Genomic DNA, 20949 nt, shown 5'->3' with positions numbered 1-20949 from the left:
TCTCTGCTCGGCAGGGATCCTGCTTCCTCCTCTCTCTCTGTCTGCCTCTCTGCCTACTTGTGATCTCTATCTGTCAAATAAATAAATAAAATCTTTTTTTTTTAAAGATTTTATTTATTTATTTGACAGAGCGCATGAACAGGGGGAGCAGCAGGCAGAGGGAGAAGGAGAAGCAGGTTCCCTACTGAGCAGAGAGCCTGATGTGGGGCTCTATCCCAGGACCCTCAGATCATCACCTGAGCCGAAGGCAGATGCTTAACTGACTGAGACACCCAGGAACCCCTACTGATAATTTTTTAAATTACATTTCAAAAATTATACCACTCTAAAAATAAGCTATTTTTATTTTCCATGGTCTTCCTATCCAGTCTTTCTCCATACAAAGGAATTCCTTTTACCTAGTGGAATCACAGCATATAGATTTGCTGTGTGTCATTTAGGTGTGTAATGTGACTTCAAAATAAAATGGCATACGAGTCTCATGACTTTACACATGCTGACAATATCCTATCAATATACACACACCTAAGATAGATAAAAATGTGTATATTTGTACGTATCTGTATGCATTTTATTGTAGGTAAATATTATCTCCATTTTAAAAACACTGGAATTTTTTTTTTCAGTTGACTCTTTTTGCAACTAGCAGTGTTCTCAACAAAGAGAGAGAAGAGACTTCTTTAGGGCTTAAAACTGAAGAAAGTTGAAGTACTTAGAATAGTCCATCATGGCGGTAGAAAGTAGATTGGTGGTTACCAGGAGCTGGGAGAAGAGGGGAAATGGGGAGCTATTGTTTAATGTGAGTTTCAGTTTGGGAAGATGGAAAAGTTCTGCAGGTAGATGGTGGTGATGGTCATAGAACCATGTGAATGCAGTTAATGCCCCTGAACTCTAAAATGGCTAACATGCGGGGCGCCTGGGTGGCTCAGTGGGTTGAAGCCGCTGCCTTCGGCTCGGGTCATGGTCCCAGGGTGTTGGGATCGAGCCCCGCATCGGGCTCTCTGCTCAGCGGGGAGCCTGCTTCCCTTCCTTTCTCTCTGCCTGCCTCTCTGCCTACTTGTGATCTGTCTGTCAAATAAATAAATAAAATCTTTTAAAAAATAAAATAAAATAAAATGGCTAACATGGTAAGTTGTATGTTCGCATCTTTTACTGCAGTAAAGAATTGAAAAAAAAAATAAATAAAGTTAATTACCAAGTAGTAACATCTGCTGCCACACCGTCATTTTGAAAATCTGATAATATAGGGGCGCCTGGGTGGCTCAGTGGGTTAAGCCTCTGCCTTCAGCTCAGGTCATGATCTCAGGGTCCTGGGATCGAGCCCCGCATCAGGCTCTCTGCTCAGCAGGGAGCCTGCTTCTCCCTCTCTCTCTCTGCCTGTCTCTCTGCCTACTTGTGATCTCTCTCTGTCAAATAAATAAATAAAATCTTAAAAAAAAAAAAAAAGAAAATCTGATAATATGTAAATAATACATTGATGTGAAAATGCATTGAGTTTCAGAATGGTAGTTCAGAAATGAATGAAGAAATTTCACCTCTAAATTAAAAATTAAACTTAACAGATGTGATTTGTAGATTAATGAGAATAGAAGGAGACTTCGGAAATTGTGGGAGGCCCAGAATCGCTAATTCGTTCACATGTTCAAAATGTAGTCTGTTCAGGCCTGCCATAATGAAATGCCAGAGTCCAGGTGCCTTGTAAGCAATATAAATTTGTATCTCACAGTTCCAGAGGCCGGAAGTCAGACACCAGGGTGCCAACATGGTCAAGCGAGGGTTCTCTTCTGGGTCACAAATTTCTCATTGTGTCTTCAGATGGCAGATGCTAGCAGCAGCTCTGAGGGATCTCATCTATAAGGTACTAATCCAGGCACCTGGGTGGCTCAGTGGATTAAGCATCTGCCTTCAGTTCAGGTCATGATCCCAGAGTCCTGGGATCGAGTCCTACATTGGCCTCCCTGCTCAGTGTGGAGTCTGCTTCTCTCTCTGCCCCCCCCCCCCCGCTCGTGTCCTCTCTCTCTCTCTCTCTCTCTCTCAAAAATAAATAAATAGATAATCTTCTATATATATATATATATATATATATATATATATATATATGACACTAATCACATTCCCCAGGGTTCTACCCTCATGACCTAATCACCTCCCAAAAGCCCCACCTCCAAATACCATCACATTGCAGGTTAGGATTTCAGTGTATGAATTTTGGGGTGGACACAAACATTCAGTCTGTAGCAAAGTCTCACACGTAGTGAACAGCAGAGATGTGAAATCCAGGCAATTTTTCCTAAATAGTAAAAAATGATTAATATTTTTAATACTGTATGGTTTCAGATTTTTAAATGTTATATTTTATTGTGTTTGAATTCATATGTAAATTCATTAAATATGTATTAGTTTCAATATTTTTTAGAAAAGTATATTTCTGGCTACATGAAAATATATGATCCTTGTAGAAAATTTAGAAAATAAGAAAAGTGAATAAAAATTTTAAATCACCTGTACTCCCACCTCTAATAGGTACTTGTTAATATTTTGGTGTTTTCCCCGCCCCAGGCTATTTTGTATATGCAGCTGAAATGCTATACATAAAATTTTGTGCCCTCTTTTTTTTTTCTTTAAAGATTTTATTTATTTATTTGACAGACAGAGATCACAAGAAGGCAGAGAGGCAGGCAGAGAGAGAGGGGGAAGCAGGCTTCCTGCCAAGCAGAGAGCCCAGTGTGGGACTTGCTCCTAGGACCCTGAGATCATGACCTGAGCTGAAGACAGCGGCTTAACCCACTGAGCCACACAGGTGCCGCTCACCCTCTTTTTTTTTTTTTTTTTAAGATTTTATTTATTTGAGAGAATGAGAGAGAGAGTTTAAGAGGGGAGATGGTCAGAGGGAGAAACAGACACCCCACTGAGCAGGGAGCCCAATGCGGGACTCAATCTCAGGACTCCAGGATCATGACCTGAGCTGAAGGCAGTCCCTCAACCAACTGAGCCACCCAGACATCCTATAAATACAGTTTTAAATGTCTTTAGAGGGGCGCCTGGGTGGCTCAGTGGGTTGAAGCCTCTGCCTTCGGCTCAGGTCATGATCTCAAGGTCCTGGGATCGAGCCCCACATCGGGCTCTCTGCTCAGCTGGGAGCCTGCTTCCTCCTCTCTCTCTGCCTGCTTCTCTGCCTACTTGTGATCTCTGTCTGTCAAATAAATAAATAAAATCTTTAAAAAAAAAAAAGAATTGTTATAAAAAAAATGTCTTTAGAGTATTCTAACTTATGGCTGCATCATACTTTGCTTAATCATTCTTTTATTGTTGGACATTTAAGCCATTTACAATTTTTATTATAAATAATATGATCTGCTTCTTTATGTATAAAGATTTTATCTACGTATCAAGTTGTTATTTAGGTGAGAATCCTAGAAGTAGGCTTACTAAGAAAAGATTATAAATATTTTTAAGACACTTGGTTTATGTTGAGCTATAATTTACTTTTAAGCCATGTTAAGTGTTATTTGTAAATCATTAGTTGCCTATTTTTTTATTGCGAGTTACCGTCCTTACTGGTTTATATTAGCTCTTTATGTATTAGTATGTTAATCCTTTAGCATATTTGCTATAGCTATTTTGCAGGTTGTTTCTTATTTTTAAATTTCCTTTATGATATTTTACATATCTAAATTGTCAAAACTATTGAGTTTTACTTTGTAATTCATACTTGCTTTTTAAAATGTTTAATTTTGTTAATGGCTCAGTAATAATAAAGATACATCTTATAGGTCTGACACTCACTGTTTCCATACACTATTTCAAGCTTTTGCAGTAAGAACAACCAAACCAGATTCTTGTGCAAATGTGTTACTTTACATAACTTTGTATTTTTTACATAACAGTTCTTTTGAAGCTTAAAAAAGTTCCTTCTCAACAACCTATATTTTCATCCATATGGAATTGACTAAGTATATGGAACAAACAAAATACAGTGGAAAATTAAGGAGTCCTTAAAAAGTCATGCAATATAGCTGTATTTAGTGATACATAAAGATGTTAATGACATTACTGAGAAGGAAGGAAGAATATAATGTAGGAAATAAAGAACATGCCACTCATGTACAATTAAACTACATACATATATGTATGTAGTTTAATATATATATATATGTATAAAATTTGCCAGCTTTTATTTCTAGATTATGAATCTTCAGGTAATTTTTATTCTCTTCTTTGTGCTTTTCTGATTTGTTTCAATATTTCACAATAAGCATGAATCATTTTTACTAAAACAACCAACTTGTTTTTTTTTTAAGATTTTTTTTTTTTTTTAATTTGACAGACAGATCACAAGTAGGCAGAGAGGCAGGCAGAGAGAGACAGGAGGAGGAGGCAGGCTCCCTGCTGAGCAGAGAGCCCGATGCGGGACTCGATCCCAGGACCCTGAGATCATGACCTGAGCCGAAGGCAGAGGCCCCAACCACTGAGCCACCCAGGCACCCAACCAATTTGTTTTTTAAAAGCACAAACAAAACTTTTTTCACATACAGAGGGACAATAATATTTGCCTATTTTTTTCCTGGTCTTTAAATATGTAGACAAATAAGTAACATTTTCCTTAACATTTGAGCAATTTCCAGAAAGGTGTATATATTTCTACACATAGGTCAAGTATATACACATATCAATAAATACAACTTCCAAGAAACTTAGGACTTCTAAATATTGGATAAAAGTCTGACTGAAAAGAACTCTTCCGTGAGCTATTCTAATCCAAGACCTTCCTACTGCATAACTCTCTGAGTGATGTCATACTAACCTTTTCCTGCATCTGGGAATGTTTCCAGGGGCTACACGTGGGAGCTTCCCGTTTTTGTTCTAAGTGAGCGATGTTTACTGGAAATGAAGGTGCACTAGCAAGATCTCAGTTCAGATAGCTTTGTGGGGGCAGGAAAGAAGGATTGTGAGATGAATTAGGCCAAAAACTTTTACTTTCTCCCATGTCATTATCTTGTTTTGATAGGTTGACTTATTTTTGTTTTGAAATTACCTCCTGTGAAAAACCTAGGAGGAATGATATGGGCTGTCTTCCTCTCCCCTCCCAACTCCACCACCACCATTCTTCCCTACCAAGACTCTCAACTCAAATCCTTCTTCCCTATCCCTCCATACAAAACCTGTACCCTCACGTCAAGTATCGAGAGTAGATGGTGGTGGCCAAGAACCCACAGATAAGATAGTTGGATATTTCTCTTAGATCTGAAAGGGACTTACAACAATAATTATATGTGAACAAGAAAGGCAAAGGGATTTGGACATGATTGCACAGTTGATAAATGTTAGAACAAAGTGGAAAACCTAACTTTCACATTCTTAGTTCAGGGCCTCTGGGTTAAAACTCATAAACATTTTTAACATTTTTTGGAACTGTGCATAAGGGCAACTTAGAGAGTTCCGTGTAAAAGAATGCAGTGTAACAAGAGTTGATTATATTAAGAGGTTGTTTTATGTTAAAGATCAGCTCAGTAAAATTAAAGAAGAAAAGCACCTAAATATACTGAATTCTTCCCTATTTGCAGGTCGTCTTAATTGTGATTTTGTGATATCAGATGTATCTACAGTTTTGGGGGTTTTTGGTCAAAAAACTTAGATGAAAAATTCTCCAGACCAATTAATTAAAAATTTCAAGACTAATACGCACAATGCTACACTTTAGGAGATGGGGAGCTCGTTGCAAATTCAAACAAGGATGTGATTTCCCAACTTCTGAAACGTCATGAATCTCTTACCAAGTATCTATCCTACTGTCAAATTGCCATTACCTGTGCTGGGATATCCATGGGACACAGCTGTAAGTATCAGAAAGACTAAAGCTGCAAAAAAGCTCAAGTTATTCCAAAATGATAATTTTCTGTTATGATTGCCATTTGGGTCTTCCATTCCTTTTAGCAAAGTTTGAGGAATAACTTAAAGTAAAGAATAGAACTTGCAGCTTGGGGCCCACTGTCAATGGGGAAATATAGAGAAAACAGAGTTCTTCCATTTTCTTTTGTTTCTGACTTTCAGGGCAAGAACATTTCTTCTCCACATGGAATGAGTAAGGTGACAAGTAAGGTGACGAGGAATAGAAAAATAGAATGAACCTTAGAAAGGGAAGACGGAAGCCCAAGATGGAGTCATAGAATGTGAAGAAGTCCAGAGCTGTTCCAAGTAAATTCCAGCCCCCAACCTTGAAGAATAATGTCTTTGGGCCCTGAGAAAAAGTTATTATGGGATCACCAAACAATTGTTTATTTATTATTTGGGGCATCATGGAGAATACGAGAGGTATCAGAAGACTAGAGACACTGGAATATTCTAATTTTCAGAAAGAGAAGCCAGACTCAGTGGGTTAAGCCGCTGCCTTTGGCTCAGGTCATGATCTCAGGGTCCTGGGATCGAGTCCCGCATCGGGCTCTCTGCTCAGCAGGGAGCCTGCTTCTCTCTCTCTCTCTCTCTCTCTCTCTGCCTGCCTCTCTGTCTACTTGTGATCTCTCTCTGTCAAATAAATAAATAAAATCTTAAAAAAAAAAAAAAAAGAAAGAGAAGCCAGAGCTAGAAAAATTTTAGACAGTTGCCTTGGGCAAACTTGGGCTAGACTCTAGAAGGGGTTACTAGAAGAACAGTTTCAGGCAGGAAGTGAAGCAGGAATGATTAAGACCCAGAATGAATTCACTAAGGACAAACCAAGACTGGTTTATCAAATTCCTTCTTTGACAAGGTTATGAGCCCTGTAGGTCTGGGAAAGCCCTTACCTAGAGAGTTGTCTTGTCATTGGTTAGATATTTAATGAGCTTTTTCATGATATTCTTTTGGAAAAGAGGAAGAAATATGAATTGTCAGACTCTAGCGTACTGAATGGATTAGTAACCAATTGATTATATATATAAGATGCTAACTAATGAATTGATACCAAACTACAAAGAAGTATATAAATGATGAGTCCTAAGGCTGTGTCCTTCATCTGCCCCTCATAAATGCTTTCATAATAAATACGCAGAAGGTATGCTCATCAAATTTATACATAACCTGAAGTTAGAGGTATGGTGAATATTTGGATGACGGAATGAGAGTCAGTGACTTGAATCTACAAGGATGCATTTAAAAGCAATTAATACAAGGTCTTAAGGAACTCATTATGGCAGTAGGAATGGCTTCCACTTGCTTTAGCAGTAGCTAAGACCTTTAGCCCCATCTGAGTCAGAAATGTAATGTGGTTGCCAAAAAAAAACCCCTAAGATTTTGGGCTGTGTCCAGTGGTGTGGTGGTAAATGTGAAACAGTTGGCTCGGGAGGGAAAAAGCACCTTGATTTAGATACTTGCCAGTTTCTGTCCTGTTATGACTTCCATCATGGCCAATTTCAAGCTACCAACATGAGGTCACTGAACGCAGTTTGGAAGAGATTCGTAGCAGCACACCCTTATATAGCATTCTCGGTACACAAATACGGTAACTGTAAATAAGCTCAAGAGAAGACATAATAGTAATAGGTTATAAAATAATTAGGATGTGATATGTTTTAAGTATTTATTACCTTTGTGGGTTTTTCCTTTTGTTTTTCAAAGTTTTTATTTAAATGCAAGTTAGTTAACATATAACACAGTATTGGTTTCAGAAATGGAATTTAGTGATTCATCACTTACATATAATACCCAGATATAGGTACAATATTTAATACGAGCACCCTCCTTAATGCCTATCACCCATTTAGCCCATCCCCCCATCCCCATCCCCTCCAGCAACCCTCAGTTTGTTCTCTTTAGTTAAGAATCTCTTATGGTGGGGCGCCTGGGTGGCTCAGTGGGTTGGGCCGCTGCCTTCGGCTCGGGTCGTGATCTCAGGTTTCCTGGGATCGAGCCCCGCGTCGGGCTCTCTGCTCGGCAGGGAGCCTGCTTCCCTCTCTCTCTCTCTCTGCCTGCCTCTCTGCCTACTTGTGATCTATCTCTGTCAAATAAATAAATAAAATCTTAAAAAAAAAAAAAGAATCTCTTATGGTTTGCCTCTCTCTCTGTTTTTCTTTTTTTATCTTTCCTTCCCTACCCCTATGTTCATCTGGGTAGATTTTTTTTTTTTTTTTTTAGATTTTTTAAAACATTTTCTTTATTTATTTGTCAAAGAGAGCACAATCAGAGGGAGAAGCAGGCAGAGGAAGAAGCAGGCTCCCTACTGAGCAGGGAGGCCATCTTGGGACTTGATCCCAGACCTGAGCCAAAGGCAGACACTTAAGGAGCCACCCAGGCATCCCTGTTCAACTGTTTTGTTTCTTAAATTTGTTACCTTTGTTTTTAATAAAATATATGCAATTTTAAGTTTATGTAATTTAACTTTTAATTATTGGCTGTGTTTAGCAATTGGCTCAAAGAATTCTTGAAAATTTAACACTCAGCTCTTGGAACTTTGTGTACTCAGGCTCCAGCCCGTGGTAATAAGAAATGCGTAACTGGAACAAGGGAGGCGATAGCCCTGTTGTTCTCTGCCATTGTCAGGCCACACCCAGATCACTTCATTCCAGAACACATAACTTACAAGTCAAACTGTTCTGAAAATCAGAGCAGAGCAGCCAGGATGGCAGGGGACCAAAGTCATGGGTCTGGAACAGTGGACAGAATTAGGGGTGGAGCTCAAAGGCCCCATGTATAGGGTTAGGGTGGGAGGAACAGGTGAATGCTTGTTTTCAAGTATCTGAGGGACTGTTGTGTGAGGAAGGTCTGGGCCTAGAATTTATGGGTAAAAGAGATGCAGGGAGACATTTCTGCTCAATATAACAAAGAATAAGTAAATAAATAGATGAATGAGTGAATGAATGAATGAATGAAATATATAAGAAAAAACTTTCAGAGCTGTCACAGGGAATGGATTGAGGGTAACCCTGCAGAAAGTGGGCAACAAACTTTAGGATGATCTCAGAGTCGTGAAATCCAGCCCTGAGTGGGGCTCTGCACTCAGCCCAGAGTCTGCTAGAAGATTCTCTCTCCTTCTTCCTCTGTCCCTCCCCCACTCCAAATAAACAAATTAAGTAAGTAAGTAAGTAAATAAATAATTTTTTTTTTTTTTTAAAGAAGGGTGGGGGGCGCCTGGGTGGCTCAGTGGGTTAAAGCCTCTGCCTTCGGCTCAGGTCATGATCCCAGGGTCCTGGGATCGAGCCCCGCATCGGGCCCTCTGCTCGGCAGGGAGCCTGCCTCTTCCTCTCTCTCTGCCAGCCTCTCTGCCTACTTGTGATCTCTGTCTGTCAAATAAATAAATAAAATCTTTAAAAAAAAAAAAAAAAAGAAGGGTGGTACAGAGTACTTTATTTTTATTTATTTTTATTTTTTTATTTTTTTTAAAAAGATTTTATGTATTTATTTGACAGAGAGAGACCACAAGCAGATGGAGAGGCAGGCAGAGAAAGAGAGAGAGGGAAGCAGGCTCCCTGCTGAGCAGAGAGCCTGATGCGGGCCTCGATCTCAGGACCCCGAGATCATGACCTGAGCTGAAGGCAGCGGCTTAACCCTCTGAGCCACCCAGGCGCCCTATTTTTATTTTTTTTAAAAGATTTTATTTATTTATTTGGCAGACAGAGAGAGAGAGAGCACAAGCAGGGAGAGTGGCAGGCAGAGGCAGAGTGAGAAGCAGTCTCTCCCCTGAGCAGGCAGCCCGATGTGGGACTCGATTATATATATAAGGTATATATATATAACATAAGGTATTACTATATATATAAGATTATATATATATAAGGTATATATATAATATATATAATATATTAAATAATATAAGGACTCTGAAAATACACCCAATGATACCTTTATCACACTTAAGAATTACTACTGATTGCCTAATATCATCTAAAATCCAGTCAGTGTTTAAATTTTCTACATCGTCACATGAATTTTTTTACTTGAATTTGCTCAAATGGAGATTTAACTAAGGTCCACACATTGCAATTGGTTGATGTGTTTCTTTCTCTTTTTCTTTTTTTTTTTCTAAGATTTTATTTATTTATTTGACAGAGATCACAAGTAGGCAGAGAGGCAAGCAGAGAGAGAGGGGGAAGCAAGCACCCTGCTGAGCAGAGAGCCCGATGTGGGGCTTGATCCCGGAACCCTGAGATCATGACCTGAGCCAAAGGCAGAGGCTTTAACTCACTGAGCCACCCAGGTGCCCCAGTTAATGTGTTTCTTAAGTGTCTTTCAATCCATAGGTTTTTCCTTTCATTCTTTTTTCTCCTTTCAATTTATTCATTGAAGGTGCTGAGTCATCTGTCCTTGTGAATTTTCCAGTCTGGGTTTTTCTGACCACATCATCATGATGTGTTTAACATGTTCCTCTGTCCTCTATATTTCCTGTGATTAGATCCATGTTTGATTTGGAGGGGCAGAAATGCTTCATGGGTGGTATTGTGTATTTCTCATTAGGCAACAATGTCTGGCTGGGGTCTAGGTCCATTAATTCATTAGGCACTGCAAATGGTGATACTCCAATTCTATCACTCCTTCATTTATTAGCTGAAGTATCTCTATAAAAAGAAATATCTTTTCCTCAACTATTTATACCCTGAAATACAGGTTATACAGGAAATGTAAGATGAATATTATTTGCTCATTTTCAAAACGATGAATTGGTTTCCTGGCATCTGCCAAAGTTGACCAGTGAGGTATTTCATTTTTTTTTTAAAGATTTTATTTATTTATTTGACAGGCAGAGATCACAAGTAGTCAGAGGTTTGAGCAGAGAGCCCGATGCGGGGCTCGATCCCAGGAATCTGGGATCATGACCCGAGCTGAAAGCAGAGGCTTAAGCCACTGAGCCACCCAGGCGCCCCTGAGGTATTTCATTTTTCTTTCATGTGTCCATGGTGTAGTTATTTCCCGACTTGCTTTATTTTTTTAATTTTAATTCCAGTATACTTAACATCCAGTATTATATTACTCTCAGGTATACAACAATTCCATACTTTTCTTAGTGCTCATTATGATAGGTGTACTCTTTTTTTTTTAGATTTTATTTATTTATTTGACAGAGAGAGAGGCACAAGCAGGGAGAGTGGCAGGCAGAGGGAGAAGCAGGCTTCCTCAGTGAGCAGGGAGCCTGACTCATGACCTGAGCCAAAGGCAGATGCTTAATCTACTGAGCCATCCAAACACTCAATAAGTGTACTTTTAATCCCCTTCATCTATAACACCCATCCCCCCCACCCCCACCCCCACCTTCCATCTTCCTGGAAGTTGGTATTTGATTTTGTTTTACATATCATTGTGAACTCATGGATTTTTTTTTAAAATGTATTTCAAACCATTGCTATTCTTTTTTTTTTTTTAAAGACTTTATTTACTTATTTGACAGAGAGAGAGATCACAAGTAGGCAGAGAGGCAGGCGGAGGGGGAGGGGAAAGCAGGCTCCCCGCCGCGCAGAGAGCCCCATGCAGGGCTCAGTCCCAGGAACCTGAGATCATGACCCAAGCCGAAGGCAGAGCTTTAACCCACTGAGCCACCCAGTCGCCCCAATCCATTGCTATTCTTATTAATAATCGACTTGTAATAATCCTAGTATTTTTCTTGATTTCCAACATGAGACGATTCCTTATTTTCTAGACTTATTTCGTATATTTTCTGCCTCAGCTCTGAAATCAGCCATTTCTCCAAGGTCTCCAGTTCTTTTTAATGGGAAATGAGATTAAGAGACAATACTCTGGGCTCTAGGGTTGTCAGGCCACTGAGTTGATCATAATCTCCAGGCCATTTCAGTAGAAAGAGTTAGGAAATAATTTTCTTCTCCTCCCCTTCCTCTCCTCCTCCTTTTTCAAGAGAAAATACATATAGTGAGTTCATGGGACACTTTCAAAGAGGACTACAAAATGCTTTCTGAAAGACATCAGCACACTTATGTGCTTTATTTCACAGTAAACATGCAACTGTCTTAGATTAACTGTTCCAATACTGCTAGCAGTAATAGGATTACTGAAATCCAATTAATATTGTTATATAGTTATTTTCATTTTTAGGGCTTAACATAACAATGGAAATCAAAAGCCACTAAAGTAGATTCTTTCCATGTGGTTATTCCACAGATGCGGAGTATATATTTCAGTTCCTTTGTTTCATTTTCATTTTGGTTTTTAGAAATTACTTTTTAATTTTTTAAAGAAAATTATAAAATTATGTAAAGTATTTACAAGAGTCTAAAGATAAACCTAAAATCCCAGCTGTGTTCAGAGGCGAGTGTCTTCTACTCCAGTCCTTTCCACTTTGCTCCTCTTCTTCCACATAGATGATCTTTTTTTTTTTTAAAGATTTTATTTATTTATTTGACAGACAGAGATCACAAGTAGGCAGAGAGACAGGCAGAGAGAGAGAGGGTGAAGCAGGCTCGCCGCTAAGCACAGAGCCCGATGCGGGGCTCGATCCCAGGACCCCATGATCATGACCTGAGCCGAAGGCAGAGGCTTTAACCCACTGAGCCACCCAGGCGCCCCTAGATTTTATGATTTTTTTTTAAAAACCAAGATTTATGGTTTATTCTTTCACTGAAAAAAAAAAAAAAAGCAAATGCTTTCATAGATTGAATACTCCCTTCTTAGATAAAACAGGAGCCATCTCTAGATACTTTTTTCTACCTTGCTTTGTTTTCACTAATTGTATGTTCCCAGGATTGCTTCTTACAGTCCTCATTTGTTTTTATAGCTGTGTAGTACTCCACTGTGGGAATTGAGCACAGGGTTTGTGACTTGAATGTTAGACACATTTCATCAAAATAAAAATTTAAGGCATTGTACCATGGAGCATGGTCTGTGGAGGTAAAATTGGGGCACCCTTTGAAATTTGCCCTCAGTTTGTCTCTCCCACCTGTTTAAAAGTCCTGCCCTGTTTGTCCAGTTCCAATACCCTTTTCCCTGGGACACTCTATAGCTTGAGCAAATGTCCTATATTTTTCAAACAATTCTCTCAGGCATCTAAATTAAGCCTTTTTTTTTTTTTTTTTTTTTTTTTTTTTGGTCCATCCCCTTAAAACCCAGCTCTCTTTGAGGTGGCAATGCATGCTGAGAAGTTCATTTAAAAATAACTCCTGCAAAAGCTTTACCCACCTAATGAGTCACCTCTCCTGGGTGACATGAGGCCTTGACTTCAGGACGTCACTGGTGGCTTTATTAAGCACCATGTTTTAGTTGACAGTGCTTCAGTATTGCTTATAAAACAAACAAAGCAACTCACAATTGAAATTATCCTGGGACCTTGCTGGGCACAAACATCCTGAAGTAACAAATAAACAGTAATAATGGTAAATCATATGTACATAGGGCTGCTGGGGATGGAGGATGTGGCAGCAGTTTTTCTTGCCTTTTAATATGGCGAGGTTTTTGTTTGTTTGTTTGTTTGTTTGCCTTATGTGGGTGACAGAAATACAAATTTTGCCAATACTCTGCCCAGGAGAACCACCATTTCCTAGGATAGTCTTTGCACTGAAAAACAGATGACCCACTGCAGAATAAAGATGAGAGTTTATTCTGCAGACAGAAGAGAAAAGGGAACCAGAATAAAAAGTATAGGCTCAAAGTTAAAATGTGAGAAGCCTCAATAATTTTGCACACACGCACGTGCACATGCACGCACACTACTATAACTTATTTCATCAGAACCAGCCACCGTCCCCTGGAAGATGCCACTGAAATCCAGAGAGCTGTAGAATGTAATCTGGAAAGGCCTGGGGTGGAGAGTCTGGAGTAATCTTCCTGAGCTGTCCAGATCTCACACTAGAAGGACAGAAGTTAGCAGAATGGGAACAGAGAGCAGGGCCAGAGCTGCTTCGCCACTGTGGCTGGGCTCCCTGGCATAGGTAGACCTTGAAGAGAAATGAGATTAGTTACTACCTAGTAACTTATTTTTCTTAAGGAGAGCCCAGATTATTATCTCAGATGGAACCAGTATGAGGAGATTTAACATATCGACCTCCTGAATTTAAAAATCTAAATTTGAGGGTGGGTATCTGGGTGGTTCACTTGGTTAAGCATCTGCCTTTCTCTCAGGTCACAATCCCAGGGTTCTGGGATCGAGTCCCACATTGGGCTCCTTGCCCAAGAGGGAGTCAGCTTCTCCCTCTGCCTGCCACTCCCCCTGCTTGTGCTCTCTCTCTCTCTCTCTGACAAATAAATAAATAAAATCTTTAAAAATAAATAAATAAAAATGCAAACTTGGGCATGATATTTGCATTATGCAATTTACTACAACATTTATAAAGTCAAGGAATTTAGACCTAGAAATGTCTCAAAAGTTTAGTGCTTTAGGCCTCTAAGCATTTATACATTCTGTGCAGTTAGCTTAGAATTCCCTTTCCCTATATCTTCTCATCCTAATGAACTCCTGCTCATTCCTTAACACCCCGCTCAGTGATACTTCCTCTCTATACTCCCATAACACTTAGTATATATCTCTTATAACAATATCGTATTGCATTACAATTATTTGTCTATTGCTTGTTTTCTACTATGACTTCTTTTGGAGGAGGAGCCTTTTCTTTACACCTTAGTGCCTGGCCAAGGGCCTGGCATAAAAAACATTGCTTATTTATTAAGTGATATTAGAGACTAACTTAGGACCAAGTAACCCTCTAAGTGTAAGAAGCTGAAACACAAAGTTTCTTTAAATTCAGTAATGTAGTAAGTATCTGCTGAGCATCCACCATGCGCCTAGTTGTCTAAGGACGAATGTCTTCCATGTATTTTAAATGTGATTCAAAGTATGCTTAATTTCTGTTTGTCCACAGATCAAAAGGTAAATGCTAGGACCTTATAAGTCCTCAGAGAAAGGTTAAATTATATTCAGAATTGGTATACATCGAATAGTATATTCTGAGTGAGCATCACCCAGAAACACTGTCTGCAGCCTTAATTGTGTGTGTGTGTTTGTGTGTGTGTGTGTGTGTGTGTGACAGCGAGAGAGAGAGAGAGAGAGAGACAGGGCAAGTTGAATGTCCAATTTAATTTGGGAACCACTGGGTTAAATTAAGTAGTTTCTTCCCTAAACTTTCAACATACTTAATAGTGATTAGTTAAATCTCCAAGAACCACATCTAATTTGTAGTGTTTCACAAATTCATTTGCCCAGGAAACCCCCCCTCTTTGTTGTTGCGCTTATTAATATACTCCAGAAGTGGTGTTCTGAGAAGCACAGAGTTGGTAAATGGACATGTTCTTGGAAAAGTGTTCACCCATGCTTAGTGAGGACTTCAAAGGGAAATAGGAACTAGACTCTAAGGGCTGATGATAAAGCTATAGGATAGAGGGAGAAGGTAGCTGGAGGAGAAGGGAAGGTTTGGAGAAGAGGCAATGGCAAGGAGATGGGAGAGCCATGGTGTCTATCTGTGGGGGCAGGAGAGGAAAGATATTCAGTGGCACAAAGCTGGTGACCAGGTGATTTCATCAAATTTGTGAAACCCACACCCCAGGGAGCTGCTGGAGAGAATTCAGATTGGTTTTAACAAGGGGTTGTAGCAATGGGGAGCAAAAGTAGATGGAAGCAGAACCAGGGAACAGGACTGGCTCCCTAATTTGCAAGGCCCAGGGCAAAATGAAAATGTGGGCCCCTTGGGGCACCTGGGTGGCTCAGTGGGTTGAAGCCTCTGCCTTCGGCTCAGGTCATGATCTCAGGATCCTGGGATCGAGCCCCGCATGGGGGGGGGGGGTCTCTGCTCAGCGGGGAGCCTGCTTCCTCCTCTTTCTCTCTCTGCCTGCCTCTCTGCCTACTTGTGATCTCTGTCTGTCAAATAAATAAATAAAATCTTTGAAAAAAAAAAAAAGAAAATGTGGGCCCCTTGTTTTTATTTTAAGAATTTCATGAGGGGCACCTGGGTGGCTCAGTGGTTTAAAGCTTCCTTCTCACTCTCTCTGCCTGCCTCTCTGCCTACTTGTGATCTATCTGAAATAGATAAATAAAAAATCCTAAAAAAAAAGAATTTCATGAAAGAATTTCTATATATACAATGGAATTTTACTCAGCCATCAAAACGAATGAAATCTTGCCATTTGCAATGGCATGCATGGAACTAGGGGATATGATGCTAAGCGAAATAGGTCAGAGAAAGACAAATACTATATGATTTTACTCATGTGTAAAATTCAAGAAACAAAGCAGATGAACATAGGGGAAGGGAAGGAAAAATGAAGTAAGATGAACATTGAGAGGGAAGCTAACCGTAAGAGACACTGAACTCTAGGAAACAAACTGAGGGTTGCTAGAGGGGAGGGAGGGCTGTGGTGATGGGCATTGAGGAGGGCATGTGATGCCATGAGAACTGTGTGTTATATGCACTGATGAATCACTAAATTCTACCTCTGAAACTAATAAAATAAAAATTAAAAGAAAAAAAAAAGAATTTCATGACATGACAGCCACAGCAGGGAGTTACAAGGGCAGGGCCTGTCTCAGTACGAAGCCTATGCAACTGTACAGGTTGCCCAACCACTAACCTGACCCTGCCTGAGAGTTATCACTAGTCCTGTGACCCTCATTTGAATCCTATGGCTAATGGAGCCCGGAGAAACCAGGTTACACTTGTGTTCTATAGAAGGTAGGTTTCCTTCTCTCCAGATACTCAATTACCCTAGAAATCCTATTTACCAGCCATACCGGGTAAGCTTAACTTTGCTGCAAGATAAATATGTACACATTAAATTTCAGGAACATATTTAATGCAAAAATCCACGCACATCTAAGATATTCCCATATATAGTTCTCACATCACAAACAATATCCCTTTTTCTCATGCCAAGAAAAAAGGCAGCCTTGCAGCTGCATAGCAGAAATGTAGAACCTTTTACTTTGTCCCGGGGTTAAATACCAGGATTTAGTTGGTGCTGAGGCAGCACTCAGCACCGTGCTGAGTTCTCTCAAAATGCAAAACAAACTCAGGTGGAAAATCTGGGCAAGCAGTGTCATTTGCTATTTTTGGAGGTGGGGGAGAGAAAGAAAGTTGTGGAAAGTGTTATAACAAACAGCACAGAGCAGCACACCAAGAGTGTGAAATAAAACAACACCCGCATGCTCTCCTTGTTGACTGGATGGAAGCCACGAAGTTACGGAGAAACCAGAGAGCTGGCATCCTCTAGTGAGCAGCCACTGGCCTCTCAAACAATGGAATGAAAGCATGACTCACCTCGCCCTGTAAGATTAATCTCCAGCTAACCAGAAATCCTACCTCTGCGATTATTCAAAATGTCCACTGGGGAAACAGTGAACACAAGGGGGTATGAGACCAGTCCCCCTAGGGAGCCATGTCACACTGAGGGTTTGGGAGCTGAAGAGCTGCGCTTCATCTCCCCCCATCCATCTCCTTCACAGCTACCTTCTACCTGCCTCTCCCTACTTCCTTTGCAGAGAGCTTCGGTTGGCTAAGAGGACAGGCTTGAGTGGAATAAGCCATGGGGTGCAGTTAGTGGGAGAGGAGAAGGAGTACCAGAGGACCTGGGAGCCAGGGGTGCTACCTACAGAGAGGATGGATGCTATGGACAAACTGAGTTGTAGGTTCCGACCCAGTTGGGTGGGGCATGACTGGGTATTGGGCAAGTATGACTGTTTATTGCCCATAATACAGATGGTCCCAGACTTAGGATGGTTCACAAATGACTTTTTTTAAAGATTTAATTCATTTATTTGAGAGAGAGAATGCACTAGTAGAGGGAAGGGGCAAAGAGAGAGGGAGAAGCAGAGTTCCTGCTGAGCAGGGCGGCAGATGTGAGACTCAACCCCAAGACCCTGAGATCATGACCCGAGCCGAAGGCAGAGGCTTAACCTACTGAGCACCCAGGCTCCCCTCAAGGAACAATTTTTTGTTTTTCAATTTTACCATGGTGCAAAAGTGGTACACAGTCTGTAGAAACCCTTCTGAATTTTGAATTTGGATCTTTTCCTGGGCTAATGATGGGCAGTAGGGTCCTCTCTCATGACACTGGGCAGTAGCAGCAAGACACAGCTCCCAGTCAGCAACACAGTCACAAGGGTCAACAACCCATATGCTTACCACCATTCCGTATCCACACAACCATCCTGTAGTTCACTTTCAGTACAGTATTCAATAAATTTCATGAGATATTCAATACTTGACTATAAAATAGGCTTTGTGTTGGATAATTTTGCCCAACTGTAGGCCGAGAGGGTTCTGAGAGGTTGGAAGGGCTCTGAAGATGTTTAAGTTGGGCTAAGCTATGATGTTGAGTAGGTTACATGTATTAAATGTATTTAAACTTAGGATATTTTCAGTTTATGATGGGTTTTACTGGGATGTAACCCCACCACAAGTTGCGGAAGGTCTGCACATGGGAGGACCTGAAGCCCAAGGAGGTCAAGAGAATAGGTGGTCATAGTGCAATCAGCTCTAATCCTTGTCACTCTACAACTCGTGCTCTTGCTGCCATATTGAGTTTATCCAGGGTGTGAAGTTCTTGGCTGAGACTTGAACTAGTAGTGAGAAGGAGGGTGGGGAGGGGTGGAGGAGGGTCAGGGGATCCAAAGTTCACCTTCATTATAGAATTACACAGGAAACTGATGACCAAGCTGGGACTAAACTTTGGTCTGTGGACTCAAGGGTCCAGAACTCTTTACTCTGCTCACCCTGAGAAGGGAGCTAAGGACCAAAGACGAAAACCATCTGTGAGAAGTTAGAGGACACCCATACACAAACAGCTCTAGGCTTACCAGTTGCGGCAAACATGACACTACAAAAAAACGAGAGAGGAAAAAAGTTGCAGGGTCAAGGTGCTGGGAACAAAGGGTTAGGACTGCCGCTTAGAGGCTTTCAAAGCAAGAGCATCAATCACGACCAAGAAAAACGTATTTTTTAGAGAGACATTGAACTTTCAGTACACGCTGTGTGTGTACCAGGTACAAGGAGAGCTACAAAAAGTTCGAGGCAGCAGTTCCAAAGACGTCTCAACACAGCATCTAAGAGCCACACACGAGGCAGTGGTTGAATTTAGGCAGGGAAGTGAGCACCCCGGAGGAATGGAAGGAGAGAAGGAAAAACAGAAGAAAGGTGTAGACAGTCAAAGTAACATTTAACGTTATGACTTGGAAATTTGACCTTTTCAATAAGGATGGTTAGAGAAGAGACTCAAATGGAAATACATCTTGTAAGCCATATGCCAAGGCTCAGGATCTGAGTACAAAATGTTACATTTCCTTTATACTTAGAAAAACCAAAAACGAATACATTCCAATGGGGGAAAACATCCTAAGCACTACCAAAAGGTTTGACGTGATGTCTCACTCACAGCCATCAATACACCTCGCTCTGTTATTAATAATTTATTTGTAACTGCAGCAAAACATTTTATGGTTCTACAAAAATTATCATGAAGATGCACAGAGCGCACAGATTTTTTAAAATGTGTCCACGTGGGCCATACAATACATACTCTGTGGACCTCTGTTGCCTTGATTGCTCAGTAACCTATTTCAGAACTCAGTTCACCTTTTCAAAATCTGCAGGGATGTTGTATCATTTCACCATCATTTATTTAGCCAACTTAACTATTGTTGGACATTTGGGTTGTTTGAAGTTTTTGTTGTTACAATGGGAACCAAATACCTGGGGTATTTTCACTTTCTAATATAAGGTAAATGTTTGCAAGTGGAACTGCTGAGTCAAGGGGTATGTGTCCCCCCCCCATTTTTTAAACTTATGATAAAATAGACATAATACAGAATTTACTGTCTTAGAAGACGAAGTGTATATAGTTCAGTTCAGTGGTATTAAGTACATTCGTATTTTCCCGCAAACATCACCATCATCTGTTTCCAGAACTCTTTTCATCTTGCAAAGCTGAAGCTCTTAAACCATCAAAAGGTGACTGTCACCCATAAATACAGAGAACACACTGATGGTTGCCAGAGGGAAGGGGGTGAAGTGGGTGAATGGGGAATGGGAGATACAGGTTTCCAATACGAAATGAATAGGTCATGAGGACGAAAGTCCACCACAGGAAATATAGTCAAAGTTGTTTTTTTTTTTAAGATTTTATTTATTTACTTGACAGATCACAAGTAGGCAGAGAGGCAGGCAGAGGGGGGGCGGGAAGCAGGCGCAGAGAGCCCAATGCGGGGCTCAATCCCAGGATCCTGGGATCATGACCGGAGCCAAAGGCAGAGGCTTTAACCCACTGAGCCACCCAGGCACCCATAGTCAAAGTTTTATAATCACATTGCATTGACAGATGGGAGCTACGCTTGTGAGCGCAGCATAAGGGAGAGAGAGGCTGAATCACTATGTTGTACACCTGAAATGAGCATAACATTGGGTGTCAACTCTACTTCAGTAAAAGCAACCAACAAACAAAGCGGCAACTCTACACCCCTGTGTCTCCAGCCCCTAGCAATCACCATTCTACTTTCGATCTCTCTGATTTTGACTATTCTAGGTACCTCATCTAAGTGGAATCATACAGCACTTGTCCTTTTGTGTCTGGCTTCTTTCACTTAGCATCATGTCTCCAAGGTTCATCCATGTTGTCTCATATGTCAGAATTTCCTTCATTTCTAAGACTGAATAATATTCCATTGTACCCACAATGGTTTATATTTTTAACATGTTGACATATATTATGAAATTATCTTTTTAATAGGTAGTACCAACCTACACTCCTACCATAGTGGACAGTCCAGCTGTCTCCCTCCTTTACCAATATTGCTTTTTATCAAACCTCTTCAGTTTTCTAGGTGGAAAATGAAATCTTATTATTGCTTTCTTTTGCATGTATGAGTGCGGTTGACTTGATTTATCTTTTCACAAGTTTACTGACTATTTTGTTTCCTTTGCATTGTTCCACTTGTTATTGAAATTTTCACCTAATTTTTCATTTGGGTTGTTTTTTTCTTAGTGATTTTTATGAACTCTTTATAAATTAAGGAATTAGTCCTTTTAATATCTTATGCTGCAAATACTTGTTTTCAGTTCA

The 20949-nt window shown here is 40.3% G+C and overlaps 1 long non-coding RNA gene across 2 annotated transcripts in view; it reads left to right on the top strand.

Annotated features, from left to right (window-relative positions):
• Nucleotides 1-20949, top strand: part of LOC125109999 (uncharacterized) — a 78823-nt gene that overhangs the window by 29144 nt on the left and 28730 nt on the right. Inside the window, exons 2-3 of one of the 2 annotated variants that reach the window (XR_007130408.1) lie at nucleotides 6052-6195; nucleotides 8143-8184. This is a non-coding gene — a long non-coding RNA (uncharacterized LOC125109999). Of the gene's footprint in view, nucleotides 1-6051; nucleotides 6196-8142; nucleotides 8185-20949 lie in introns of those variants that run through there. The other variant, XR_007130407.1, reaches the window with a different exon arrangement.

Source organism: Lutra lutra, chromosome 9 (assembly GCF_902655055.1).
Source record: "Lutra lutra chromosome 9, mLutLut1.2, whole genome shotgun sequence".
NCBI classification, from domain to species: Eukaryota; Metazoa; Chordata; class Mammalia; order Carnivora; family Mustelidae; genus Lutra; species Lutra lutra.
This window is presented reverse-complemented; position numbering and strand designations above follow the sequence as displayed.